This window comes from Delphinapterus leucas, chromosome 9 (genome assembly GCF_059928025.1).
Source record: "Delphinapterus leucas isolate spDelLeu-1000000601 "Yukka" chromosome 9, BTC_Dleu_Yukka2, whole genome shotgun sequence".
Classification (NCBI taxonomy): Eukaryota; Metazoa; Chordata; class Mammalia; order Artiodactyla; family Monodontidae; genus Delphinapterus; species Delphinapterus leucas.
The window spans coordinates 91,320,562-91,336,508 of NC_143137.1; the positions used below are offsets into that span (position 1 = coordinate 91,320,562).

At 41.4% G+C, this 15,947-nt stretch overlaps 1 protein-coding gene across 2 annotated transcripts in view; it reads left to right on the forward strand.

Annotated features, from left to right (window-relative positions):
* The first annotated feature begins 336 nt into the window (after positions 1–336).
* The window catches only part of STARD3NL (STARD3 N-terminal like), a 53,488-nt gene continuing 37,877 nt past the window's right edge, over positions 337–15,947 (forward strand). Inside the window, exon 1 of one of the 2 annotated variants that reach the window (XM_022593030.3) lies at positions 337–448. The gene's annotated coding sequence lies outside the window, so the exon portion shown is untranslated. The remainder of the gene's footprint in view (positions 449–15,947) is intronic. The other variant, XM_022593031.3, reaches the window with a different exon arrangement.

Consider the following 15,947-nt stretch of genomic DNA (forward strand, 5'->3'; position numbering starts at 1 on the left):
GACGTGTCACAAAACGGTGTGGTACGGCTTTATGGCAAACCCAACCAGCCGGAGTTCCAGATTCCCACTCTCTCCTCAGGGCAGGCCGGCCCGCCCTCTCCCGCCTTCCCGCGACGCTTACTGGGCAGTAGATTATTGACAGAGTCACTCACCAATCGCTGCTCTGCTACGGGGGGGGCACTCAGGCCCTCAGCCTGGTCTTTGGTCCCTCGGGCGAGATGCAGCCTCCGTGCGTCGACGTCAGCGTGCTGACGTCACGGGCCGGGTACTCGAGGAGCCGGGGGCCGCTGTCCGCGGGCGGTGGGCTGCGCGACGTCTGCAGGGCTCGATTCCCGGTCCAGCCCCGCCGAGCTCCGCCCCTCCGCCCGCGAAGAGTGCAGCGGGCGCAGCCACAGAGCCGCTGTCGCCGGGCCAGCCTAGGGCGGCCGGCCCGGAACCACCCGATGAGGTAGGCTGGGTTTCTCCTCACCCTATTTGACAGATTGGAAAACTGAGTCATCCGGGATCAGATGATTTGCCCGGGACTCACTGGAGACCCGCGAACGGAGGCCAGAGCCGAGCGTCCGGTTGTGTTTGTTGAGCCCTCGCCGTCCTCCGGGGAGGAGGAGGGGCTAGGCAGGCTGTATTTATAAAGGGTACAAAAGTGAAGTTGCAGATTGCGGAGCCCCTTTTCATCCAGGGTTTGGGCTGGGATTCAGGGGATGGATGCAGGTAGCGGGGTCTCCATTCCTTAACCCTGCGGACCCCGAGGAGCCCTCGGTGGGGTCCAGACTGGTGCTGGCCCCTTGGGCCCTACAGAATGACCAAGAATGGTTACTGGGGTGATGCGTGGATTATACAGACAAGGTCGGTTACTGACCTCTTTTATTCATCAAGAAAAGCTGTGTTTGAAACAAAATTGAAAAATTAAAGCTCAAGTCCCGAATGTCCTGGCTCTGGTTTCAGTTCACTGCTTTGCCCACTCATGGGTATCTGGCCATATTTTGAAATCTCAGTAGCATGCTTATTTTTGTTTTAGGATTAGAAAGGGATTCTCTCTCTCTCTCTCTCAGTTCAAACATGAGTTAACATTGTGGAACTTTTCTTATCACTCTCTTCATGTGCCAATTCATCATGTCATGTGTCTTCCATTTCACAGATGGAATCACTGAATTCATCACTTGACTCAGTAATAGTTTGGATAAGTTTAGCAAGGTAACAAAGTAACAGGGCGAACCTCTCAATACTAATACTGGAATTAGTTGTTTGTTTCTCAGAATTCTTTGCTGAGAAGGGTTCTGAAAGATAATTCATATATATATATACACACACACACTGTCTACCCATACACCCTTACAAAACAAAACAACTTAGGGTACCGTTGCTTTATTGATGGGTTCTAATAAGGTGGGGCATAATTCGTGCTCATAAAGTGAAAATGTGTACTATAGGATATATGTATCCATATGTAGTATTTTGTACTGTGAAGAATTTATTCTCTTTAAATCTTGCTGTCTCAGACATTGACCTTTTAAGACTGCATTATTGCATAAAACTGCATTAAAGAAATGAAATTAAAGCCGCTTCAGGGGACTTTTCCTTACTTAGGTTCACAAAAGAATGGTTATTATCATTTGACTTTAGTCTTTGGAAAATTTATCTGATGAGTGCCTCATCTATGCCATGCTTTGTTTTAGATGTTGGTGATTGAATGCTGAAACATTTAGATAAGGGTCCTGCCCTCAAGACCTTCCATTTTGGTGGAGATACTATAAATATATAAACAAAAATGACAATTTTAGATAATGATAAATGCTAGAAAAAAATATTACAGGGGAAGGGGCTGGAGCGTGACTGGGATGTGGACGGAAGTTTAGATGTGGGTGATCAGAGGAGATTCCTTGAGGAAGTTTGGAGGAGACCTGAGTGTTTAGAATGAGTCAGCCATGGGAAGATGACTGGAAGTTTCCAAGCAGAAATTACAGTGCAAAGGAGCTGAAGGAAAAAGGAGCTTGGCATGTTCCAGGGATGGATGAAAAGCTGTGTGGTTGGAGTGGGTGAACCTAGGGGAGAGGGAGATGGGGAGACACGGGGAGGAGATGACGCTCAAGAGGTAGGCAGGACTGAGGTCATCTGAACTCCAGGTAAGAACTGCAACCAGACAAAGGAAATAGGATTTAGATGCAGTCAAAGCTCTCCTTTTTTTTTTTTTTTTTTGCAGTAAGCTCTCCATTTTTTTAAGTGACATTCATTGAAGCTAACCAGCTCTCTGCTTTATATTGGTTATGAAATCACATGTATGAAATCATTACATGTATATATTTTTTACCGATGGTCCTCTTTCTTAATGGAAAAATGTCTTCTTCCCTCAAGCGCTGTGTCCCAAGCTGTTTCTTTCCTGTTCATTCTTATTACTGGCAGGACTCTGAGCCTCTGCTTATCTTCCACTCCCTCCTTTTATCCTTCCTGCTCCCAAGCACGAGTCCTCTCCAGTGCTGATGTGCAGACATTAAGTCCCTGCACTTCCCCACGCAGAGTTCTAGGAAACTGCATTGTCAAGTGGATTACTGTTTTCCATTAAAACTTTTATTACTGACCAGAGACTTAACGTCTGCCTTTATTTAGTGCCTACGATGTACCAGGTGCATTATATACATTCTGATCCTTCTAACCTTCTACTGCAAAGGTAAATCTTATCCCTTCTTGGTGGAAGAGGAAGCTTCTGCCTCAGGCCACCCAGGTGGTACTGAGGGAGCCCAGGTTTGAAACCAGTTAGCCTGCCCCCAAAGCCCATTCCATGCTACTCCACCTCACCGCTTCCCAAGTACATAACAACTACAAACCTCTGTTATTTGAAATTAATATTTTATGAAATAGCATTTTAGGGATCGTGATTCAATCCTCTCAGTTTAAAGGTGAGACTGTGGAGGCCCATTGATATTCGGTGCTTTTCAAGGCAGAATTGGCACCAGATTCTCGCCCTGCTGATTCTCAGCCTAGTGTTCTTGTTTGCTTGTTTGTTTGTTTTTCTGCTATACTTACTTCATGAAAGTCCCTTCACAAGGAGTTTCTGTATACACAAAAATATAATTTTTCAGCATCATGAATTTACTGTCCATAACCGCATACAAGGCAATTTTTAAAAGATGAAACAGTGCTGCTTCTTGGGCTAAAATAACCCCTTGTTTTATTTTACTTCTCTTTTTCAGCAGTGAGCAGGTGTAAATATTCTGGATGAATCTTGGTTCTCTTAGTAGAAAGTGGTTTCAAAATGACTTTAAAATTTAAGTTTTAACTTCACAAATCTTTGTAAGGGAGTTTTAAATTTACTGTTTTCCCAGCTTTAACCATTTGCTTACAAGTATGGGAATATTGCCGAGTGTTTGCTGGCTCAGAGTTTCTGCTGGCAAGTAGAGTTTCTTCCTATAATTGAGGAAGCTGTTGGGTCAGCTCAGGAATACAACTTCTCTTTCTTAGCGTAATGTATTATCATTTTTAAAAAATGAGTAAAAATCAGTTCCTAAATTATATGGCTGGAAAATGGGTTACTTTGTTTCTACAGTTTAAAAATACCCATTCTTTATTTCTAAGGTTTGCTTATTTTATTAATTACGATGGGGATATGGTTGATGAAAAATAGTAAATTAACAAATAGCTAAATTTACTTTCTGGTGGCTTTTTCACTCTCCTATAACTTAGTGGAGATTGTCTTTTCTATTAGTCAAATCAGAATAATGTTATTAGAATTAGTAGCACCTTCTTTCTTAAACGTTGGAAGATATTTAAATTTAGCCAAAAGAGAGCTTTTGCTCTTTAAGTCATCTACGGGCTGTTTTGACTGAGTATCTCTATCCTTTAAGATTGTTCATGCAACTGACCTCCACCTTCTGAAGGTCCAGGCTGTCATGATTTGGACTCAAATTATAGTGCGTCCTTCCACCATGAACTCAGTGCCCCAAACTGGACTCCTGGCCTTTCCAGCTTTAGTGCCATTGCTTGTGCTCTGCCTACAGCCTGGTATGCCTTCTAGATGGACAAACCCAGACAAAGTTCTACCTGTGCCTCTGTTTCCATCTATGCTCCTTCCTCAATGAGATACTTCCTGTATCTCTTTAATGGAAGCCTTCTCTTTCACAGCATTTTTGGTAGTCTTTCTCGTGACAGTTTACCAATCTTGGTATCTTTGGTAATACACTATATTGTATGTGGGTATTCAAATATATGTTGACTTGAGCTTAAAAGGGACTTAACAATTCATGTTAGACATGCAAAGTTTTTTGTAGATTATAGAGCCCTGTAGTTTATAGTTTAGCCCTTTTAGATTTGTAGAGCTTTTATTGTCTCCTCTTTGCGGGAAGCATTGTTATGCTTTTCTTGGCTTTGATTCAGTAGAACCTCTTTCCTGTTTTCAGTTGAGGGTCTGACTGCTACAGCTACCAAAGGGTCCCTTGAGAGGAACTCACCTCTTTGGGCTGTAAATATTGAAGACACATTGTTGCAAATAAAAATCAGTGTTCTCTGTGTTTATGGCTTTAGAAAAAAATAACAGTAATTCCAGTTTTTAATAGTGAAGATGAGAAAACTGAAGCCCAGAGGACTAGCCAGGGGCTCCTGTAGTGCCAGGCAGGGGAGCCTGGTCAGCACTCCTGGTTCACGGCGGCGGGGGCCAGTGTGGGCCAGCACTCGTGCTGATGTTCTGCTGCAGAATTCCTGGTAGCCTATTAAGAGTGTATCAGGGCTTCCCTGGTGGTGCAGTGGTTGAGAGTCCGCCTGCCGATGCAGGGGACATGGGTTCGTGCCCCGGTCCGGGAAGATCCCACATGCCGCGGAGCGGTTGGGCCCGTGAGCCATGGCCGCTGAGCCTGCGCGTCCGGAGCCTGTGCTCCGCAACGGGAGCGGCCACAACAGTGAAAAAGATTGTATCAGTACAGCTTAGGCCTTTTCCGGATTGTTACACTTGCTTTGCTAGTGAGTTGCCCTGGATCTGGGAGACACCTCTTGTTGTGACTCATGGTCAAAGCAGGACCTCTCACCAAGGATCCCGGACTGAGCTATTTAAGCCCGTGGGATCTTCCTGGGCAAGCATTGGCTGGTATTGGGTTTGGCAGGCTCTTTAGTTTAAAACCTCTCTCTTCTACTTCCCCTCTCATCACAGTTTTCCAAAAAATATCTTGGGACTGGTGGGCATCCTTTGTATTAAACTTGGAGTTTGGAGGAATTCAGTCTAGTGCCTTCTAAGTTGCGGTAATTACAGGTTTCCACATCCCATATTTTCTAGGACAGTTTACTTTTCAGACACTGTGCATTGTTGCTCACTAGAGCATGTTCTTGTTTGCTTTTTATTTCAGGAAAATGTATTCTCATAATTCTCTTAATTAATCAATCACTTGCTGAGTTAATGATGTAGAACCAGAGAATTTCAAGTTCATTTTCCTATCGGCATGGTATGTTAAATTCTTCCAAGGGAACACAAGGAGCTCTTGAGAAATTAGAATCTTCTCCACCTGAGGTTGGAGCACCAGCCAGGACTTGCTTATGTTATTATTAATAAAAACTGACACTTAAGGCTTCCCTGGTGGCGCAGTGGTTGGAAGTCTGCCTGCCAATGCAGGGGACGCGGGTTCGTGACCCGGTCCGGGAAGATCCCACGTGCCGCAGAGCGGCTGGGCCCGTGAGCCATGGCCGCTGAGCCTGCGCGTCCGGAGCCTGTGCTCCGCAACGGGAGACGCCACGACAGTGAGAGGCGTGTTCCACAAAAAAAAAAAACAAAAAAAAAACCCCTGACCCTTAGGGCTTCCTCTGTGTCAGGTGCTGTTTTAAATGCTGTGGGTCAGGGTTTCTGACCCTCAGCACTGTTGACATTTTGGGTTGGATAATTTTTTGTGGTGGGAGCTGTCCTGTGTGTCATAAGGGGTTTAGCAGCATCCCTGGGCTCTATGCCCTGGGTACCAGGGGCCCCTCCCCTAGCTGTGACAACCGAAAATGTCTCTAGACAAGCCAGCTGTCCTGAAGGGGATAGTGAGCAGAGTCCTTCCCTCCACAGCCCAGACACCTTGAGAACAACTGCTTTATATAAACTAATTTATTCCTCTCAACAGCCCTCTAAGGTGGGTCATATTATAGTCCTCATTTTATGGAAGGAGAAGCTGAGGCATAGAGAGGTTAAGTAACTTGTCCGAGATTACACAACTAGTCAACAGTCATACTGGATGTGAAACCAGGCACTGCTCTTCGTGAACCCTGGCCCAGCGCATCCAACAGACTGGGCGCAAACTGTTAGGGATCCAAAGACGCATGTAAACCAGGGGACAAAACAAATGCCAGTGGCATCAAACAGGGCTGTGAGGTGGCTGGAGTGAACTGGGGAGCCTTGCCAGAGTTGCCTGTTTTTCAAGAGAAGCTAGAAATCTGGATTTTATTTGTGTGAAAAAATTCTTATCTTTTAATATTGGCAATTCAGTGTTTACAAAACATCGTGCAAGCCACTAGACAGGCAAAGAGTATCACCTACATATGGACAAGATTTGGTCCCGGGCCATTAAAGTTTGTGGTCTTTTTTTGTGGAGACTTTGCAGCAATATAACATTATAGAGAATTGTATATTCATTTGATGAGGGGCAAGGAGGTAGATTCTCTGTGGAGAGCGAAAGTTTCGCTTCTTGGAAGGCTCTGAAAATAAGGGTGGGTGGGTGGAGCTTCTAGCTAGAAATGGTTGTCTTGCTTTCTTATAAGCCAAAAGAGTGCGAGACTTAGGCTGGCCATCTGTCACACTTTGAAATGTTAATGCTCTGCTGCCCAGACTCAGTTTGCAAGTTCTGTACTTTTATGTCCTCCAGCAACATCACTCATAACAGTTTCTTTTATGACCTCTGCTTGTCCAGGTGTTAAAACCCATATCTTATATGACACTGAGAAAACATAAATTCTGGAATTCAGTGGCTATATCCTGGAGAAATGAACCACAACCATACCTCACTTTTTTAACAGCCAGTAAGCAATTGAGTATGTTTTCACTCTCTAGGTAAGACCAGGCTGTCTGCCTGCTTTAGTAGCAGGTGGAATTCTGCTGGCCTTTGCAGCATTTTCCTTGAGCTTGTGTGCCATCATGCCCCTGCTCTGGTCTGAAAAGCAAACTCCTTTTCTTATGCTGACTTTTCATGGCCTCCAGATCTGTCCCGTCCTTCAGTCCCCAGTACCTCCTAAGACTCCCTCACGTGGGCCCCTCCCCCACTGTGGCCCAGTCTCCAGAACTTGTTCCTGGTTCTCCTTTGTTTTTAATTTCCTCTAGTCTGCCTCTTCCTTGCTATATGTCACCTTTTCATTTCTTCCGAAGCTATACATTTTCTCTTAGGCCAGCTTTTTTTTTTTTTTGCGGTTCACGGGCCTCTCACTGTTGTGGCCTCTCCCGTTGCGGAGCACAGGCTCCGGACGCGCAGGCTCAGCGGCCATGGCTCACGGGCCCAGCCGCTCCGCGGCATGTGAGATCTTCCCGGACCGGGGCACGAACCCATGTCCCCTGCATTGTCAGGCGGACTCTCAACCACTGCGCCACCAGGGAAGCTCTAGGCCAGCTTTTTCATCAAGCCTTTTCTAGCCACAAGAACCTAAAGTTTGGTCCTTTAGTCTTATAGCTATCTTAGGCTTTAATTTCTAATTATTTGTATAAGCATTTTACCTCCTTTATAAAACTGTATTTTACTTGAGGATAGGGAACAGTCTTTCCCATCTCACTTTTTCCACATGGCATCTAGCATAGTGTTTTACATAGGGTAGATACTTAATATGTTTCAGTTTATTCACTGGAGTCTGGTAGGTTCCCACTCATACAGTGATCTCTTCCCTTTCTTTCCATATATTTGTATCAGTTTATAATATAGTGTGTTGTTAGAGGGACTTCACTAAATAGAATTCAGAATATGTAGGAAAAAGTGATGACCAAATTAATTTGGGGAGGTTGGAGCATCTTTATTAATTACGTTGTCAGTGCTAGTAATCAGAGATGAAATATCCTTGGTTTATTTAATATAATGTATTAGAGCTCCAGACAACTGTGTAAACTTGTCTAACTTTAGGTAGCAAGCACCTAGACTCCATACTTTTATACAGTGATATTTGTAATTCATGAATTTAACAAACAAATTGAATGCCTAAAACATGGCCACGCATTTCCCTAGGTGCTAAGGGCACAGAAATGTCTTCTAGGAGCTTTTGGTATAGTACTGAGAATAAGACATGTAAACAATATGTGAAATACATATGAAAGATTAGAAGTGCTGGTAAAGAAAGATAGTATATCAGTGGGATCAGAGAAGATTTCATTGAGGAAGTGATCCTTAAGCTTCCTTGAGCAATGAATAGGCTTCTATCGCTGTTACTCATTTGGCAGTTGGAGGGAAAGGCACTCCAGGCAGGAGTATTAGGACAAAGGCACGGATGGTGCAGCCACGTCGTGGACAAGGGAATCAACAATGAGTTAGTACATCTAGAGCCCTGGGTGTGAGGGAAATGGAGTTTTGAGTAGAGGGAGGAAATGGTTTATTCAGGCTTTCATTTTAGAAAAGCTAGCATGAGAATGTTTTGCAGACAGTAGACTGAATTACAGAGTAATGTGGATAAACGCTGTTTGGCAAAACCATGGAAAAGACTGATGAGAGCTATTAGGAGGAATGACACAGTCACCAGTTAAGAATATAATGTTTGGAAGATAGAGCCAGTAGCAGAATCACATTTAACACATTGTCTTAATACAAGGTGTAAACGAGATCTTACTGATTATTATTGGTTAATTTTTCTTACCTTAAACATTTGTGAAGTATTTATAGGTAGTGTATATATATTATACATCAATGTCAGTATTTTTAAGTCATTCTTAAAATTTTCTGTTTTGATTTTGTAATTGTTTATTTCTTATTAATTACTTGAGAGCAAATAATTTGAGAGCAATTATTTGGAGACATGCTAGTTTCAAACCTCTATTGAGAACCTTGTGAGCTTAAACAGGTCTTACTTTAGTGATATCCTCTGACTCTGTAACATGTGTTCCCAGCCCATTCTTATTATTAGGCTGTAGTTCATACTCTATTTTCTGGATATATTAGCTTGTAGTTGTATTGACTCTTATAATTAGTGGTCTTTGTTTCTGTGATCCTGTTTCCTGAAGCACAAGCTAGGTTGATAAAGTCCTCTGATGCTGATCTCTCAAGGCTCTGTGTTCCTTTGTGACTGCCTAAAAAGTCTGATGAAGAAAGAGGAAAGGGCACTGGTTTAAATCCCAGTATCAAGATTTGAGATTGACTTTCCTTCCAAGTCACATGCACCAAGCTTTGAACCTCAAACCTTGACTTATGGTAGAGATTAGTGATTTTTTTAAAGAACTGTGTTTTACCCATGTCTCAAATTATGGGAGATAACGTATGTAACTTCTGCCTGTTGGTAGATACCCCGCACAAACATGCAAATGGCCTTCCCTTTTATTGACTTGCTCTAGTTTGTGAGATACGAAGTTGGCCTCAGATAACTCCGGGGGCAGTTGATGTTACATCTTCCCTAGCATTGCTACTAGTGTGCCACTTCTACCAGATGTAGAGCCACTACAGGAGCAGTGAGTAGAGGATGGCTCTGACAACTAGAGCGACACTTGCAGGAACCCTTATCCTGCCAGAGAAGGAGTCTTGTGTTGTTGAATAAAAAGAAACGCATCTTGCCTCTAAACATCCACCTTGGCTTTGCTGTTTGCTCATCAGCTAGCTACTTATAGTTTAGCTTCTGTTTTCTCTGCATAGAGAAGATAGGTCTGGGGAGGCCTGCTAAGAATGTGTTCATCACACGTTCTTAATTCTAGTCTTTGAGATGAAGAAAGACAGTTACTAAAACAAGTGTACACCTTTATCTACCTTCTTATGGTTCCTAGGAGAGCAGTGAGCTCACTGCCTTGAGATATTATTGATTTTCAGATCTAGATCAATAAGATCATCAGTTCCATCCTGAGAATTGAAAGCGTTTGTTGGAAAATTGCTTGCAGTAAGTACTGAAGAAGTGGCATTACATAGTGCAGAGGTGTCCTTGTATGCACTGGAATATATTTCAAGTTTCTTAACTGAGGGACCTTCATCTGTCTAGATAGTAATATGACTCTTGATTCCATTATTGCCAAAGCTGGCAACACATCTCTAAGAGGAAGGTTTAAATATTCATGAGAATATATGCACTAAGGAGCAACATGGTTCCTCTGAATTACTGTCAGCTGATGGTTGACTGGTTGACAGTAATAATGAGGTTAAAATTGGGAAAAATAGTGGTAACTCCATAATAACCATTCGGTATTTTTGTGATTTTTAGGAAAGCTAAAAATAGATTTAGTTCTATGGGAAGAAAAAAAGTCCTGGAAAATGATAGGCAGTCAGCAACCAAAAAAAAATCAGCAGTCTTTTGACTTGTGGAAAAGACTGACTCATGAAGGAAAATGAGGTTATGTGTAGCTTCTGTGATTGGGAAGATTAAGACAAAGGAGTTTCTAGGTAAGCTGTGGTGAAAATATTTGAGTGTAGGAGTTAAAGCTGAAGCTCAGAAAGGGGAACAAGCTGCAAAGTCAATTTGAGCACCAGAAGAGATCTATTAGGAGGAGAATCAGAGGTTGGAGAGAGACAGTAGAAGCTGGAGGAAGGTAGCTATAGTAACTTTGTTGTTCCAGTGATTCTGGGCCACTTGATAGCAGCTTCTGAAAAAGATGAGAGACAAATAAAGTAGTGTTCTTGTTTGTCAGAGGCCATCATGAGAGAGACTTTTGAAAAATGGTGAGGTGTAGCTATAACATTCCAGCCATCTGACTCAACCAGTGCTGGTGATGTAACTGGCTACCGAGTTGTTGAGCCCTGCAGGGTGATCTAACAACATGTACCACCCAACATGACTTTGACCACTGTGTGGCCCGTTTTCATTTTGCCAACCTATGATCTTTGGAAGAACAGATATACATTGTCAAAAGACCTTCCTCTGTCCAGCTGGCCCATCCTCCCCTGGACCAAGCAACATCCCACTGGCATGGTTATTGTCAAGAGTATACACTTGATTTCTTTCCCCTCTCTCCGGTCGCTCCCTTGTAGTATTTATATATCTGCTTCCTTGACTGTTTGGAAGTTTTTGTGAGAGCAGGGAAACTCTTGCATTACCTTTTGGATCCTTTAAAATATCTGCTTGGAGTTTTACATTCTGTAGGTGTTCAATGCTTATTATTTAAGAAAATGAGAACTCTTAGAGGATTTAAATAGGGCCCGCCTCATAATTATTTTCTGTTCTACAAATAGATGCACTTTCTTTGGTTTTTTTCCCTCTCTTCTTTTATGGAGAGAAAGGAGAACATTCTGATTTCTGTTGTATCTCATGGCTGTTAATAATTTCCATCTGAATGCTGTTGACTCCCTTTCTGTTTCTCTTTCAGACCTCTCCCCTGAACTCCTGACTCATATCCAACTGCTTACTTTTATTTCCACTTAGATATTAATAAGCATCTTATACTCCATGTGTCCAAAGTGAGCTGATGTTCTCCCTCAAAGTCGCCCCTCCTGTAGCTTCTCCCTTTCAGTAAATAGTGAGTCCATCCCTCCCTTCCCACAGGCTATAAATCTGGCAGCTCTCCTTTAGTCCTCCCTTTGTCCTGTATCCCATGCCCAACCCATCCCCTACTGCTTTTGGCTCTGTGTCTGGAACCAACCACTATCACCACCCTCATCTACTAAGGCAGTATGTCCTCTCTCTCCTGAATTATTGCCGTAGTCCCCTAAAGGGGCTCCCCGCTTCTGTGCTTCTGTCAGCCAGAGCGTCTCCTAAAGCTTCAGCTGCATCAGACTTCTCTTCTACTGAAAAGCTTCCAGTGTCTTCCCATCTCATTCAAAATCTTCACTGTGGCCTCTGACGCGCCACAAGGCCGCCCCAAGTTGTTGACTTCTCCGTTATCACCTCCCGCTGCTCTTCCATGCTGTCGGCTCCTGCAAAGCTGGAAGCTAACGACCTGCTGAACTCCTGACTGGCCCGCACCACCCCACGCTCAGGCCCGTGCCTGTCCTCTTTCTCCACCTGCCCTGCTCTTTCTTCTGATACTGCCTGTGACGTCTCTCCCTTATCACCTGCTAGTCCTTGCTCCACCTCTGTTCACCTGTAAATGACCTCAGTGAGGTCATCCAGACCAAGCAGTGTACGGTTACAGGGCTCCTTTGTTTATCCTGTGTCCCTGCACTCTAGAAGGTAAGCTCTGTGAGGGGAGAAAATTCCTTCAGCTTTATTCATTGCCGCATCCCCAGTGCTCAGAGGAGGACCTGATATGTTTTTGGTAGTTCAAAGCCTATTTGTGGAGTAAATGAAGTAGATGCGGTATATTCTCGGCAAACTTTGAATTTTCAAAAATTATCAAGTGCAATTTTTAAATCTTATAGTATACATCCAGGTTCAGTTTCTTAATAAACGTTTTAGATTTGCCTCATAAATTATGAAAACATCAATATGTATTTACCCAGCTATCTTTAAATCTTAATATTTGTCTCTATGTTATATGTCAAATAAAAGTTCACTAATATTTCTAATATTGCTATAGAAATAGGTCACTTAGAAATTAAGTTGCCATAAGAACAGGTTTGGGCTTGGGAGATAAATTAGTGTCTGTGAGGGGAGTAACTTAAAAACACCATCACATACTTGTTTTCTGCTTTAATTCTTCCAAGTCATTGATGCTAATTTCTAAATAAATTTGAGTCTTGAAACATGCTGTCAAAAAGTTAAATTCTCTTTATGCACACACAATTACTTTTATCTGTTGATATTAACAGAAATTGTTAAATGAGATGAGACTGCAAGAAATGACCTAGAGCTTGATTAGAGAGCCTTAATGTGTGTCGAGGGGGAAGAGGGCAGAACACATAGCAGCAGAGTGAGCAGACTTATCAGGATGGAATAAAATGTTTCATTACCTCCCAAATGAATATGAACAACAATAGAAAATATGACACCTGGAACATAAGTATTAAGAATAAAACCATGGAATTAATACATAGAGATATTACTATGGAGTTGGAGTTCTAAATTCTTGAAGAAAAGTAAGAGAAAGAAGGAAGTGCAGTTGAAATGTAGGCCCCAGTGGAATAAGTCAACTGCATGAATAAAACAACACATGGTGCCCCCAAGCCTTGGTGGATGATGCTTTGTAAAAGATCCATCTTTCCCCAGGTGTCTGGGAAGAGTATAAGTACTAACATATGGAACAAGTGAAGGATAAATTTGGCCATTAAAAGCTTACAGTAAAGTTATGTCTTGTGCACATTTTCACTAAAGACCGGAGCAAACTTTAGACCCCAAACTGTTGCATGGTGTGCACTCCGTTATTTCATTTAAGCCTTGTGACGACACAACAACAGCAAAAGACTATTATTAGGTATTTGGTATTGGCTCAAAATCCAGACAGAATGACTCCTGTCTGCAGTCACAAGCACTTTAGAAATGTTCATCCAATCTCCATTTGTGTCCAAGAAATTTGATAGTTTTATTAGGGGCAGAATGATTTGGATGCCCAGAAATCTTATATAGGTTTTCCTTTGAGTCTATCAGTGTGTCTCAAATTGTCACGTACATAGGAATTATTACACAGAGGTATGTGTACAAAATCCACATGCATTCTCTTTTATAGAATGATTTATGAAGTTTTCTAAGATGATTCCAGTTGCTTATTCTGCTCTTAAAGGTAGCTCATACTTACAGTAAAGTTAATTTAATGAATTTTTGCAATGAAAATTTGTCTTTATTCATGTTTATATAAACACACACACAACATACACATATGTATACTATATACTTATTATGTTTAAATATATTTATATCATATATACATGTTTATATATACTGGATGGATTGATAGATAGATAGAGCAACTCTATCCCCAAACATCCTTATGTCCTTATGTTTTTCTGAACTATTCAGAGGTTAAGAATTTCTAAGAATAAGGGAATTCTCCTGCATAATCAGAATACTAAACTATAATCAATTTTCCAGCTGTCTTTTGTAGCATTATCTTTTGGGTTTTTTTGTTTTTGTTTTAATTCAGGATTCAGTCTAGACTTCTGCGTTGCATTTGATGGTTGTGGCTCTTTATGCTTTTTTAAGTTTGAAGAGTATCCACACCGCTTTCCTACCTTTTGTTCTTGTTTTGGTTTTCAACATGTTGACTTCGCTCAAAATTCCAGAATACCTGTCTTGTAGAATGTCCCACCTACTGTGTTTGTTTCCTTATGGATGAATTCAGGCTAAACATTTTTTGGCAAGGGAACATCATAATTGTTGTTATATACTTGTGACTGTATCACATTAAAAGGCATATAATGTCAGCTTGTTCTAATATTGGTAATGCTGTTTGATTACTTGGTACAGGTGGAGACTACCAGATCTCTCTACTATAAAGTCATATTATTCCCAATGAAATTATTAAATATTCTGAGGGGTTACACTTTGAGACTATGAATATCCTATTCCCCAACTATGTTTTAATAATTTTAAGCATCCAGTAAAGATCCTTGCCTGAATCACTTAACTCCAACTGGGGGTTACAAACTGTTGATTTATCTAATTTTATTATTTTTTTCTACATTTCTTAATCTAACATTTGTTTCCTGTAAAGGAGAATTTCTACCCTCTCTCTCTTTTTTGCAATATTACGATGGACTCATGGAACGTCTTAATTTTTCCAACATAAATTCCAGCATTACAGTCATTATTCATTTTTATGTTCAAGTTACCCAATCTGACCCACGGGAACTCCTCATAGCCTACACAATTTTTTTTTTTTAATGATTATGGCTTTTTGTGCCTTCTCTTAAGAAATCTTTGCCTACAAAAAGGTTTTAAAAATATTCTCCTGCAAATTCTTATATCAGCTTTATATTTTTAGCTTTTTTGCCTATGATCCATCTTGAATTATTTTTTGCGTGGTTTGAGTTAGGGTTTGAGATTCATGGTTTTTTTTCAATTTTGATATCTGGTTGTCTCAGCATCATACTTTCTTTTCTTGTTGGATTGCTTTGACGTCTTTGTCAAAAGTAAAATCATGTAAGTGTGGGTCTGTTTCTAGACTCTTCCTTATGTTCCACTGATCTATTTGTTGATCCTTCTGCTAGTGCCACACTGCCTTCCTTACTGAAGTGTTATAGAAAGTCTTTAAGTAGTGTGTCTTCCAATTTTGTTCTTTTTCAAGATTGCTTTGGATATTCTCATTTCTTTGCATTTTTGTATACATTTTAGAATTAGCTTATCCGTTTCTACCAAAAAAGCTTGATGCGATTATGATTGGGATTGAGTTGAATCTATAGATCAATTTGGGGAGAATTGAAATCTTAACAATATGAATTCTTCCAAACCGTAAACATGGTCAGCTCTCTGTTTATTTTCATCTTCTTTGATTTGTCTCAGCAGTGTTTTATAGTTTTCAGTGTTGAGACCTTGCATATATTTTAAGTTCATCGCTTTACAGTGTTTTATGTTTTTGGTGCTATTTTAAAAGAATTCCACCCCCTCCTCATTTCTTCCTACTCCCAACTGCCCAGAATGGAGGGATTGGTAAACAGGTGAATCACAACATCCTGAATAAGCTATTTTTTTTGTTTTCTTTTGTTTTTTGATGTTTTGTTGTTTTGTCTTACCTTGTTTTTATCTAAAGTAGATCGAAAATAATCTTGACGCAGCATGGTCAATGTCTGTGTACAGTATTTTCTGATAGGGGCAGAGAGGTGTAGAAGAGAGAGGAGAAGCAAAAGCCTCCCTGAGAAAGTGAACTTTGAGTTAAGGCTTATTAGGATGGCTAAGAGTCATAGAGATAAGGAAAGTAGCACTCAAGGTAGGGAGAAAAATACAAGCCGGGGGTTGGTGAGAATGTGATTCCTTTAGGGAACTGCTTGTGATTTGTAGTATGGTGAAATGATTCTGGAGAGGTAGGC